At 50.1% G+C, this 12,366-nt stretch overlaps 1 long non-coding RNA gene across 1 annotated transcript in view; it reads right to left on the bottom strand.

The window, feature by feature from the left end:
- Positions 1 to 12,366, bottom strand: part of LOC117199750 (uncharacterized) — a 59,544-nt gene that overhangs the window by 30,747 nt on the left and 16,431 nt on the right. The gene's annotated exons all lie outside the window — the stretch shown is intronic.

Raw genomic sequence — 12,366 nt, 5'->3', positions numbered from 1 at the left:
ACTGACTTTCCGGCACAGCAAACGTTTTCCACTCAGATGGCTTTTTAAATGGTTCCCCAAGTAATTAAAGACCTGGCATCAATGGTGTCATTAACAACAATTGTTTCTGAGTGAACCAGGAATCATTATGGAAAGCGGATGTGCAGGTGTATTGCGAACCCTATTCACTGAGTGGCGATCTCTTTTTTCTTTAAAACTTTTATTGAAGTAGGGTTGGGATAGTTGATTGACAGTGTTGTGTTAGTTTCAGGTGCAGAGCAAAGTGGTTCACTTACATGTATACATACATATTCTTTTTCACATTCTTTTGCATTACAGGTTATTACAAGATATTGAATATAGTTCCCTGTGTTATACAGTAGGTCCTTGCCGTTTATCTATTTCATACATAGTAGTCTGTATCTGTTAATCCCTAACTCCTAATTCATCCCTCTCCCTTCCTTTTCCCTTTGGTAACCACACGTGTGCTCTCTGCCTGTGAGTCTGTTTCTGTTCTGTAGGTAAAGTTCATTTGTATCATATTTTAGATTCTATGTATAAATGATATCATTTGATATTTGTCTTCTTCTGTCTGATTTACTTTACTTAGTATGATCATCTCTAGGTCCACCCATGTTGCTGCCAATGGCATTATTTCATTCTTCTTTATGGCTGAGTAGTATTCCATCATATATCCATACCACATCTTCTTTATCCATTCATCTGCTGATGGGCACTTAGGTGGCTTCCATGTCCTGGCTATTGTAACTAGTGCTGCTATGAACATAGGGGTGCATGTATCTTTTTGAATTATAGTTTTGTTCAGATACATGCCCAGGAGTGGGATTGCTGGATCATATGGTAGCTCTATCTTTAGTTTTTTAAGGAACCTCCATACTGTTCTCCATAGTGGCTGCACCAACTTACACTCCCACCGACACTGTGGGAGGTTCAAGGTCAACCTCTCTTGACAAGGCCTCTTCTATCCAAAAGCATTCACAGCACGTGGAGCTAGCAACGACATCAAGATGTGATCTGCTACAGCTCTCGGCCTTGGCAACTCTGAACACACTCATTAAAGGAAGTTGCTTCAGTGCAGTATTCAGAAAGATCCAACTACTACTGAAACCCCCATATGTAGCTGAACTAAGGCAAACATTCCTGTGCTATTTTGCGTTTTCTCCTGGGCTGTCCTCTGTGGACAGAACATTCTCTACACAAGGTGCGTCAAGTCCTCTTGTTCCTTTAAAACAAGCCTTGAAGACTCACCCAAGTCTCTCCACTGAACCCTACAAGCGGCCACAAATGTCCCTCCTTAACATCATGGCTTCAACAGTTCACCTTTGACTGGCACTTGTATTAGTCTCCGAGGCTGGCTGTAACCAATTATCATAAGTGAGGGGGCTCAGAATAAGACATTCAGCTTCTAGCGGTTCTGGAGGCCAGAAGTCTGAAGTCGAGGGGTTGTCAGGGTTCCTTCCTCCTGGAGACTCCAGGCGAGACTGTTCCAGCCTCTCTCCCAGCTCGTGGTGTCTGCTGGAGATCCTCGGTCCTCCCTGGCTTGTAGAGCACCATCTCCGTCCTCACGTGGCTTCTCCTGTGTGTACCTCTGTGTCTCTTCTCTTCTTCCAAGGACGCCCATCACTGGATTAAAGCCCACCCTACTCCATTATGGCTTCATATTTTGTTTCTTTAGTACACGTCACCTCATGAGTTTATTCTGGTATTTCCAATTCAAACATAGTACTGTGTGACTTTACCGAACTGTTTCTAGATGACATCTTTCTGCTTTTCTACCCCGAGAATCTTGATTCCCATAAGCCCACAATAGGGCCTAACTGGAATATCCCATAATTTCTCATTTGCTGTACGCAATACTACACACGTAATATAGATATAATAGTGTCATGACCTCATCTTAACTTGGCAAATTACAGCTGCAATGATCCTATTTCCAAACAAGGTCCCATTCACAGCTCACCAAGGGTTAGGACTTGAACATAACATTTTGGGAAACACGTCCTAGATTGGGGTCCCTCAAAAACAGAAATGGGAACTCACTCGGACGCCAGTAAGTTTTTGGGGATGTGATTGCAGGAAGCCGAAATGAGGGAGTAGGGAGAGCCATACAGGAGAACAAGCTCCAATGGCAGGTGTGCTAGGGGTGCTGGCGACTCTTAGAGCAATGGGTGTTCCATCTTGCTGGGGACCCACTGGGGGACCACAGCCCTTCTGAAGGATGGAGAGGCTGTGGACCTTTCTCCACCAACTCCTGTTCTCCCACTGAACTGATGGAATTAACTCCCCAGCGCTGACCTACCCGCTGTGCTTCCAAGAGAAGCCCATTTGAATGTATCTACCTTCACCCAGGACTCCTAGACACTAAAAACCATGAGAATTGGGGACCTAGCACCGGAGGTAGAGCAGGGGCCATGTAACAAGTCGACCCCCCAGGCTCAGGAAAGGTTGAGATTTAACATCCAAGACCCAGAATCCCACCACCTGGATGGGTGGGGGGCATAGCCGCCCAGGAAGGCGTAACTAGGAAGGCGTAAGAATCTGGTCTCAGGCATCCACTGGACTTACAGCCCAAGCCTGCCCTGTGCTGGCTGTGTGGCCTTCCAGTACCTTTGTTTTCTTATTCATGGAACAGGCATAAACATTCCTTGGAGGAACAGCGATTTCAAACTAGCTTCCTTTCCTCAAAGCTTGTAGAGCTCCAGCCCTGGCTCTTCTGGGGACAGAGAAGGTCATGTCACTGATGTCCCCCTCCATGCTCCCTAATCTGACTCAAACTCACATTTACCCTACTAGGTTGGGGGTCCTCCAGACCACCCTCAGCCTCAACGATTCCCTAGAGGGACGCGTTGGAGCCAAAGGTTGTTAACCTCGTGGTTATGGTTTGTTATGGCAACAGGAGGCACAGCAAAGTCAACAAAGAGAAAGTGTGCATGGGGTGAGGCCCGGGGGACCCAGACGCAAGCGCTGAGGGTCTTCTCCCCATGCAGTCCAGCAGAGCATGCTTAATTCCCCCAGCAACGATGTGACAACACACCTGGGAGGTTATGGCAACCACAGGACGCTCCCCTGAGCCTGGGTGCCTCGTGTGCAGTTATTTTGGGGTGGGGGGTGGTCTTTCACTAGGCAAAGAGTTATTTGGGGGGGGCGGGGTCTGTCACTCAGCAAACAGTACATATGTGACTGACCTCAATTACAGACACTCAAGACCCCCAGAAGGGGACTTCCCTGGTGCCACAGGGGTTAAGAATCCACCTGCCAGTGCAGGGGACAGGGGTTCGAACCCTAGTCCAGGAAGATCCCACATGCCATGAAGCAACTAAGCCTGTGCGCCACAACAACTGAGCCTGCACTCTAGAGCCCACGAGCCACCACAACTACTGAGCTCATGTGCCTAGAGCCTGCGAGCCACAACTACTGACGCCCACGCACCTAGAGCCTGCGAGCCACAACTACTGAGCCTGCGTGCCACAACTACTGAGCCTGCGAGCCACAACTACTGAAGCCCATGCACCTCAAGCCCGTGCTCCGCAACACGAGAAGCCACCACAATGAGAAGCCCACGCTTGCCTCTACTAGAGAAAGCCCGTGCACAGCAATGAAGACCCAACGCAGCCAAAAATAAAGAAAATTAATTCAAAAAATGAGCTATCATTTAAAAAATAAGAAATGACAGACTTCTGATTTATACGTAGGGAAGCCACCTTCTTTGAACAACTTGAGATTTATTTACAGAAGAACCGAGAGTAAATTCAGTTTAAGGGGGAAAAGGAGGACAAAAGAAAAGTGATAAAGATGAACCAACAAAATTGCTCTGGCATTGAGAATCAACTGTAACTCCATTGTTCCTGTCTTACCAAAAGGAGGAACTAGCTCACTTCTATGAAAGATCACTTTTAAAGCAGACGTCGTTTCAGATAAAGACAAATACTGTTTGATCTCACTTATATGTGGAATCTAAAAAATTAACAAACTAGTGAATGTAACAAAAAAGAAGCAGACTCACAGATACAGAGGACACACGAGTGGTTCCCAGTGGGGAGAGGGAAGGGGGAGGGGCAACCTAGGGGTAGAGGATTTTAAAAAAAGGGTTATTATGGGATTATATGAAAGCACGTGTATGAAACTTTTGAAAACTGTAAAGCACTACAGAATTTAAAGAATCTTTCACTCAATAAAAATTTTTTAAAATAAAATACATATGAAGAATAAAGTAGTGACAACATTATAAATTATACTTCGATTTTTGAAAGAAAAACAACAGGAAAAAATAAAGCAGACGTCACTCATAGGCCCCTGGGTTGTTTGATGAGCTGGTAAATAAAGAATGGGTCGTATAGTTACATCGGGAAAAGGATTCGGTCCCTCACTGATTTCACACACAGTACGGACATCTCTGTAAAAAAGGTGACGTGCATGTAAACCGCCACACAGGGCATGTGGAGAGCACACACGTTAATGAGGGGCGCCAGTTCAAAGCCGTCGTGGAGGAGCATTTCTGACATCTTACAGCTCTTGTAGAACAGAAAATGGATGGAGACCTTCCCAACAGTGACAGCAGTCCTAAGACAGTGGCCACACACGGTCAATAAGGAATGATGATACTTGGAGGAACATTTCTTTTTTTAAAAAATTTATTTATTAATTTATTTTTGGCTGCATTGGGTCTTCAGTGCTGTGCGCGGGCTTTCTCTAGTTGCGGCGAGCGGGGGCTACTCTTTGTTGCGGTGCGCGGGCCTCTCACTGCGGTGGCTTCTCTTGTTGCAGAGCACGGGCTCTAGGCGCACGGGCTTCAGTAGTTGTGGCACACAGGCTCTAGAACACAGGCTCAGTTCTTGTGGCACGTGGGCTCAGTAGTCGTGGCTCGTGGGCTCTAGAGCGCAGGCTCAGTAGTTGTGGCGCACGGGCTTAGTTGCTCTGCGGCATGTGGGATCTTCCCGGACCAGGGCTCGAACCCCTGTCCCCTGCACATGGTTAAGTGGATTCTTAACCACTGCGCCACCAGGGAAGCCCCTGAAGGAACATTTCTAAACTCTCACGTCATAAACAAACAATCAGCGGGACTGGAGGAATGACCGCCTATAGATCAAATGCGTTTTCCCACGAAGAGAAGATCAAAGGGCACGCCCCCAGAAATGGGAGGGAAACAACGACGGTATCGAGCAGCTGCTTAATAAAAACAGTCCCTTTCAGGGCTTCCCTGGTGGCGCAGTGGTTGAGAGTCCGCCTGCCGATGCAGAGGACATGGGTTCGTGCCCCGGTCCCGGAAGATCCCACATGCCGCGGAGCGGCTGGGCCCGTGAGCCATGGCTGCTGAGCCTGCGCGTCCGGAGCTTGTGCTCCGCAACGAGAGAGGCCACAACAGTGAGAGATCCAAGTACAGCAAAAAAAAAAACCAAACAAAAAAAACAGTCCCTTTCTGGATGCTTGGGAACAGTGGTCAGCTTTTCAAAATTTGAAGCGTCTTATTTTACTCTGAAGAGAAAGTTCCCTTTCATCCCAAAATCTGTGTCTGTAATTTTCTGTTCTTTTGGTAACAAGCCTCCCTGAATGATATCCACGTCTTGCCTCTTACATGGAAGAACTCTGCCTGAGCGCCCGGTGCCTAGAAACACGGAAGGTTTGAACGTCCTCCACTTCTCTGTGCTCGGGAAACGGCTTTTTGCAAAGAACCCCTTTCCCCATATGATTAAGGCTCAAGAATAACCACCCCGCAGGCGGGGCCCCCAACCCTACAAATTCCCCTTCTGTACCGGGACTCATGAGCTACACTCCACTTCTGGGGCTTGCAGTCAAGAACCAGATCTTCTGAACCAGCCCCTGTACGTGGGATTCTGACTTGTTTCCAATGATCTGTATATAAATCCTTTTTTGCAAGATCCCTTTACACGATTGTGTGTGTGTGTGTGTGTGTGTGTGTGTGTGTGTGTGTGTGTGTGTGTCTTCCAGCTGTCGGCCAGAGTCTTAGCAATTGAACTAGGACTCAACGGATTGGTGCGTTTTTAATTTCACCGAAACTCCATCCCGAACGGAGAATACTTTTTCCTCATTCCCTCGAACCCGTGTGCATTACGACTCTTCTTCACGTGTTTGCCAAACTGCTCACAAACATAACAAGCAAGTCTATCAGCACCACTTTTCCAACAGCATTTGCTCACCATGTCTCATTCTTATTCTCTTGAGCGTAGGCTGCGGAAGACAGGTGTAAGGGGAGAACATTTGTTTTTTAGCAACAGAAGAAAAAGGGTTATTTTTGAATGAAAAAATGCAACAGTGCTGTGTCTCTAGAAGATTCTTCTCAGATCTCAGACTGTCCCTGGAGGCCACACCTCCCACGGCTGCTGCCCCCTGACCCCATAAGTAGGAATCAGAAGGCAGACGCGTTCCTGGGAGAAGCGGGACCCGCTCGACCTTGGCTCTGGGGCCGCCTGGCAACCTTGCAGCTTGTCCGCAAACAGCCCTGCCGAGCTGACCTTCCTGCCCCAACTCCAAGGCGAGAGCTTCTGAGCAAGCATTTCCTCTTCCCGATGACTCTTCCCAGGTTCAGACCCACATGGTGGCTCCCAGGAACCCCCCTGCAGGCCCCTCCCCGTTCTTCCACAGTTAACCCCGTCATGCTGTCTGCTTCTCGCAGGACCCGTGGAACATGCCCATCTTTTAAGATTCCACTGTGGGGACTTCCCTGGTGGCGCAGTGGTTAAGAATCCACCTGCCAATGCAGGGGACACGGGTTCGAGTCCTGGTCCGGGAAGATCCCACATGCCGCGGAGCAACTAAGCCCGTGCGCCACAACTACTGAGCCTGCGCTCTAGAGCCCGTGAGCCACAACTACTGAGCCCGCGAGGCACAACTACTGAAGCCCGCGCGCCTAGAGCCCGTGCTCCTCAACAAGAGAAGCCACCGCAATGAGAAGCCCGCGCACGGCAACGAAGAGTGGCCCCCGCTCGCCAGAACTAGAGAAAGCCCGCGCGCAGCAACAATGACCCAACGCAGCGAAACATAAATAAAATAAATAAATTAAAAAACCAAAGATTCCATTGTGCCGACTGCTCTACTCAACATGAAATCGTGCCGATGGCAGGTGGCGCCCTGAGCCATCGCTCCGTGCCCTGGTGCTGGCCATGGCACCTGTCGCCCTCCACACCGCAGCCGTGCCACCAGCCTCTCCGGCAGCAGGACTGGGCTGCGCCAGGCGACAGGATCTGGGGACTGGAGTCCAGCTCAGCACCGGCGGCCTCTGCCCGGGTCCCGATTTGCCTTGTGGGGCTCAGTTCCTATCCACCCTTCATGCCCTTCGGCTGGACTGCATCCTCCGTGGGGAAGCCCCCGGCCCTTTCGGATGCCTTGATGGAATGCTACCAGTTTCAAAATGCACAAAATCGTGTCGAAAGGGATCTCAATCAAACGCCAATCCTTTACGTGGGCGTCCATCTGAGCTTCTCTTAGAACAGGTGACATCGGGGACCAGGAGGGGGTCTCAGGTTCCTGTATGTGTGACTCTGGGCAAGGGGACCTCTGCTTCCTGCCCCCCTCCAGTGTGTCGTATGGGTAGTGGGGCTGGGTTTGCGGGGGGGGGGGCACCGAGGAACAGGATGGGAGTTTTCCCAACCAATCATTTTCTCTTTCCCCAGCGTCCTTCTCAACATGGTCCCGCCCACCTGGACAGGAAGGTACGCCCACCCCACAACCTGGCAACCCCACCTCTGGGTGGACGCCCCACAGAAACACCAACCCAAGCACAGCCAAGGGCACGAACTAGAGCCCCGCGAGCTGCCTCAGTCACCCTTTCACCAGGTGGGAGAATTCCTCAACGCCGCTCAGCAACAGGGTGGAGAAATCAATCAGGAATCCCCGTCACCAACGGTGACCACGAAGCAGCTACGGTGACACACAGAGACTTGCAGGAATCTCAGAAAAGCAACGCTGACCAGTAGACGCCAGCTTCCACCACCCCAAGAAGAAAACAAATTATGATGTATTTATATAAGAGCACAAAAATGGCCCAAACCATCCGTGGGCAGCAGTCAGAGCAGGGTGGTGGCAGGGACCTTCCACCAGCGTGAGCAGGACCCCAGACGGAGTGGCTCAGCTCTGGTCTCTGTCCGGGAGCTGCTGCGTGTGTGGGTCGCTTCCGTCTGTGGATAGAAGACAGAACATAATATCCCATCTTGGTGGCTCTGACGCCACTTAAATGAGCACCCCCTTATATTTACGAGAACAATTTGCACAGCAGAACTCTGAAAAGGGGGGTATGTTAGTCTAAGTCCTCCCAAATGCAGACACCGAGATGGAATATTATTTCCCCTATTCCCAGCTAATTTCCACCAATAACTTTATGTGCTCCTGGGACCCGAGGACGTTTTCTGCATGTGTTGAATTCTGATAACAAGTCATGAAAGAGCTCTCCAGACCGCTCCCACCAATGGGTTATCACTGGTTTGCGAAATAAAGGAAGGACAGCTCCCGCATCCAAGGTAAGATGACCCTAGTGGGCAATTAAGTAAATGAAACCAGAGACCGGTGTGATCCTACAGACGGGGGGCTTGGCCCCGTCCCGCCTTCTACATCCACTGCCGCAGTGACGGCTCGTCTGACTTCTACGTGGTCCCGAGAAGAAAGCCCACCCGCGCTGCGTTTCCTCCAGCGCCTGCGGTGGACTGGACTGTACACTTGGCGCTGGGTCCACTCGGGGGGGACCAGAGTGGCTGGGCTGGCAGCACGCAGAGCAGAGGCGGACGAAGGACCGAGGCTCACGCTGCAGTCACCACCCAACAACAGCCACCCCACCTTGAGACCCCCTCCTGGTCCCCCGATGGCACCTGTTCTAACAGAAGCTCGGATAAACGGCCACGGAAAGCATCGGCATTAGACTGAGATCCCTTTTGACACGCTTTGTGAATTTTAAAACTGGTAAACAACCCAGCTGATGCCAACAATAGCATTTATCACCAGGGCAGACACAGCACGCACGTGCACACATACACACACACACACACACACACCCCACATCTGTTGTTGGTAAATTCCATACTCTTATGTAGGATATTTTGACACAAGGTTGGGGGTTGCCCCCTCCCTACAATACTGCAGGAAAAGTCACTCTTCCATATAGATGCAGTGACTACATTTATACCTGTCACATATTTCTACCAGTTGCTTTTGCCCAAAGACATCATTAAAACTAAATTGGAGGCGCCCGTGTGCTGTGACCTTAAGGTCTGGCGATGTCCAAATTCTTCCCTGGCAGCGTGGAACGGCCACCGGTCTGAAAGCCAGGTCCCCCAGCCCTGACACGGGGGGGCATCCTGTCGGCTGGCATCACGGGGTGACCCCTGGACCGGGGCCAGGCTCACCGCGACCTTCGGGAACAGAGAAGCGTGTCTGCACACCGGGAAGAGATGCCATCCGACAGATGCCTCAAGTGCCCCTGACGAACGCGCAGAGCCTCCACATCTGACATTTCCGGGAGGGAAACAGAGCCAGCCGAGCTGGCCGCACTCCCCAGAGCGGCTCTGAAGGTCTTAGCTGCCTGACTGGCGGGCGGTGACTCAAGGTTTCCGACAACACAATCTATTTCCAGGGCTGCAGAGACACGGGTAAAAAGCTGAGCCCTACAGCCAGTATTACAGCTGCCCCTCGGCCATATGCGTGTTTAATTGCCCCTGAAGATGCGGAATCAAGGTAATCCTCTAGCCCAGTCCCTGAATCCCAGGGGAAATCATCGTGCTTCCTTCAGACGCCCAAAGCCCCAGTGATCACAAGCTCTCAGGCAAAAAGTCTGAAGCTGGAACCTCAGCTCCATTGTGCACTTTTCCAAGGTCACACAGCTAGTGAGGAAACTCCAAGCCTCAGTCTGCACACCTGCAACCCTGGAGGCTGACAGCGTACCCACGATGGAGGGGTGGCAAGATCAGACAAGGCAATGCACCGAAATGGAACTCTTGGGATGGGCCTTTAGGCAGTGCGACAGCTTGGTCAGCTACCGCTGTCATTCTTTCAGTTATTAACGAGAAAAGCTTGGCCACCAGCTCCCCAAGCCAGTCTGAACCGTAAAACCCAGGGGCCTCTGGCATCCAAGTTCTGTCCACAAAGAGAATCAGCATCTCGGAATGATACTGGGTATCATTTACTGGGGGGTAAACAAAAATTGGAACCATCCTTGCCTCTCCCTCCTCGGTACTCCATGGGCTCCCTTCGCTTTAGCTCTTAGAACGTCGGGGCCCAGCCACCGAAATTGCTTGCCATGGCACCCACGGAGGCCTGACCCCTGGTGGCCGCCCCTGGGAACTTCTTCCCTTTGATCACCTTTTCTGCTCAACCTTCCATCAGAAAGTACAGGGGTCTGGGGTTGCCGGTACAAACAGGCAGCAGGAAAGCATCTTGGGATGAGCTGCTTCATCCAGTCCCCTCCAAAGCAGATGTTTCCTTTGCTCGTGTGGCAAGACCCTGGGTCTCTCGGTGGGATGTTCTCCACCTGGAATTCTTGGAGGGGCCCTCAAGTCCCAGTGGTTTTCAGCTCCCATCTCTCTTGTCTCATTTGACGTCAAAGTGGTCACCCGTGCGGCACCCTCTGAGCGTCACCTCATCGCGGGGGGGTGGTTTTGCTCTGTCCACTCTGCGTCTAGACCACTCTAAGCGGAATGGTTGGGAAACACAAGTAAAATGGAGCTGTTGCCACCTTACGTAAATAGCTTTGACACAAACGGCAATGGATTAGGTTAACCACTGCACGCAGAAATGCAAGTAGAAAGGGCAATGGAACCCAAAGTCCATTTTGTTTGTATTCCTGCACAAAGGGGCCCTTTCATCCTGTAAGTACACAGCTGAGCAAAACAGCCCAGGGGAAAGTGAACCACTGATGGAGGTACGGGTCACGATAGGCTAGGTGATGCTGCTGTAACAAACAGCCCCGCAATCTCAGGGGCTCACATACACTCAGGCTACCTGCCCATCACTGGGGCTCCCGGTCTTCTTAGGGCCGGGACCCAGGGTGATGGAGGAGCTCAGTCCTGAAACATTGCCAGTCTCAGACGGGAGAGAGAAAGAGAGCAAGAGACGTAGGGAACCAGGAGCCAGCTCACTGAACTTCAGAAACAACACACTTCAGTACTACCCAAGTTCAGGTGGTGCCTGAGGTCAACTCCGTGGAAACCTGTGATCTTCCCCCACCGGGGCAGCTATATTTGTAAGTGATCGCAGAATCTGCTGTAAGAAGAAAACAAAAGAGTAATACTCTAGTACTCACTGTATCCACCAACAGAAAGTAAAAGATGGGAGCGCCCAGGACGAATCCAGGAACATGAGCAAGACGGCATCAGAAATTAATGGGCTCTGCACCCCAGTGTTCACTGCAGCGATATTTACAACAGCCAAGACATGGAAGCAACATAAATGTCCATTGACAGATGAATGGATAAAGAAGATGTGGTGCATATATACAACGGAATATTACTCAGCCATAAAAAAGAATGAAATAATGCCATTTGCAGCAACATGGATGGACCTAGAGATTGTCCTACTAAGTACGTCAGACACAGAAAGACAAATATCATATGATATCACTTATATATGGAATCTAAAATACAGCACAGGGACTTCCCTAGTGGCTCAGTGGCTAAGAATCCGCCTGCCAATGCAGGGGACATGGATTTGAGCCCTGGTCCGGGAGGATCCCACATGCCGTGGAGCAACTAGGTCCGTGCACCACAACTACTGAGTCCACGCACCACAACTACTGAAGCCCGTGCACCTAGAACCCGTGCTCCACAACAAGAGAAGCCACCGCAATGAGAAGCCCCCGCTCGCCACAACTAGTGAAAGCCCATGGGCAGCAATGAAGACCAAATGCAGCCAAAAAATAAATTCTTAAAAAAAAAAAAGACACAAATGAACTTAGCTACATAACAGAAACAGACTCACAGACATAGAGAACAGACTTGTGGCTTCTAAGGGGGGAGGGGAGGGGAGGGATGGATTGGGAGTTTGGGATCAGCAGATGCAAACTATTATATATAGGATGGATAGACAACAAGGTCCTGCTGTATAGCACAGGGAACTATATTCAATACCCTGAGATAAACCATAGTGGAAAAGAATATAAAAGGGAATGTATACATACATGTATAACTGAGTCACTCTGCTGTACAGGAGAAAGTAACACAACATAAATCAACTCCAATAATAAAAAAGAGAAAGAAATTAACGGGCTCTTGATCAAGAATTTTCAAGGGCAGCTTTGTACCAGGAGAGGCTGTGAAAATTCAATCACTGGCTTCTATGGGGTTTGGGGGCAATAAAAATATGCTACTCCACGTGGGACATAAAATCCAAGGTAATCAATGTGTCTCCAAAGAATTCCCCACCACAGTT

This window comes from Orcinus orca, chromosome X, assembly GCF_937001465.1.
Source record: "Orcinus orca chromosome X, mOrcOrc1.1, whole genome shotgun sequence".
In the NCBI taxonomy this organism is placed as follows: Eukaryota; Metazoa; Chordata; class Mammalia; order Artiodactyla; family Delphinidae; genus Orcinus; species Orcinus orca.
This window is presented reverse-complemented; position numbering and strand designations above follow the sequence as displayed.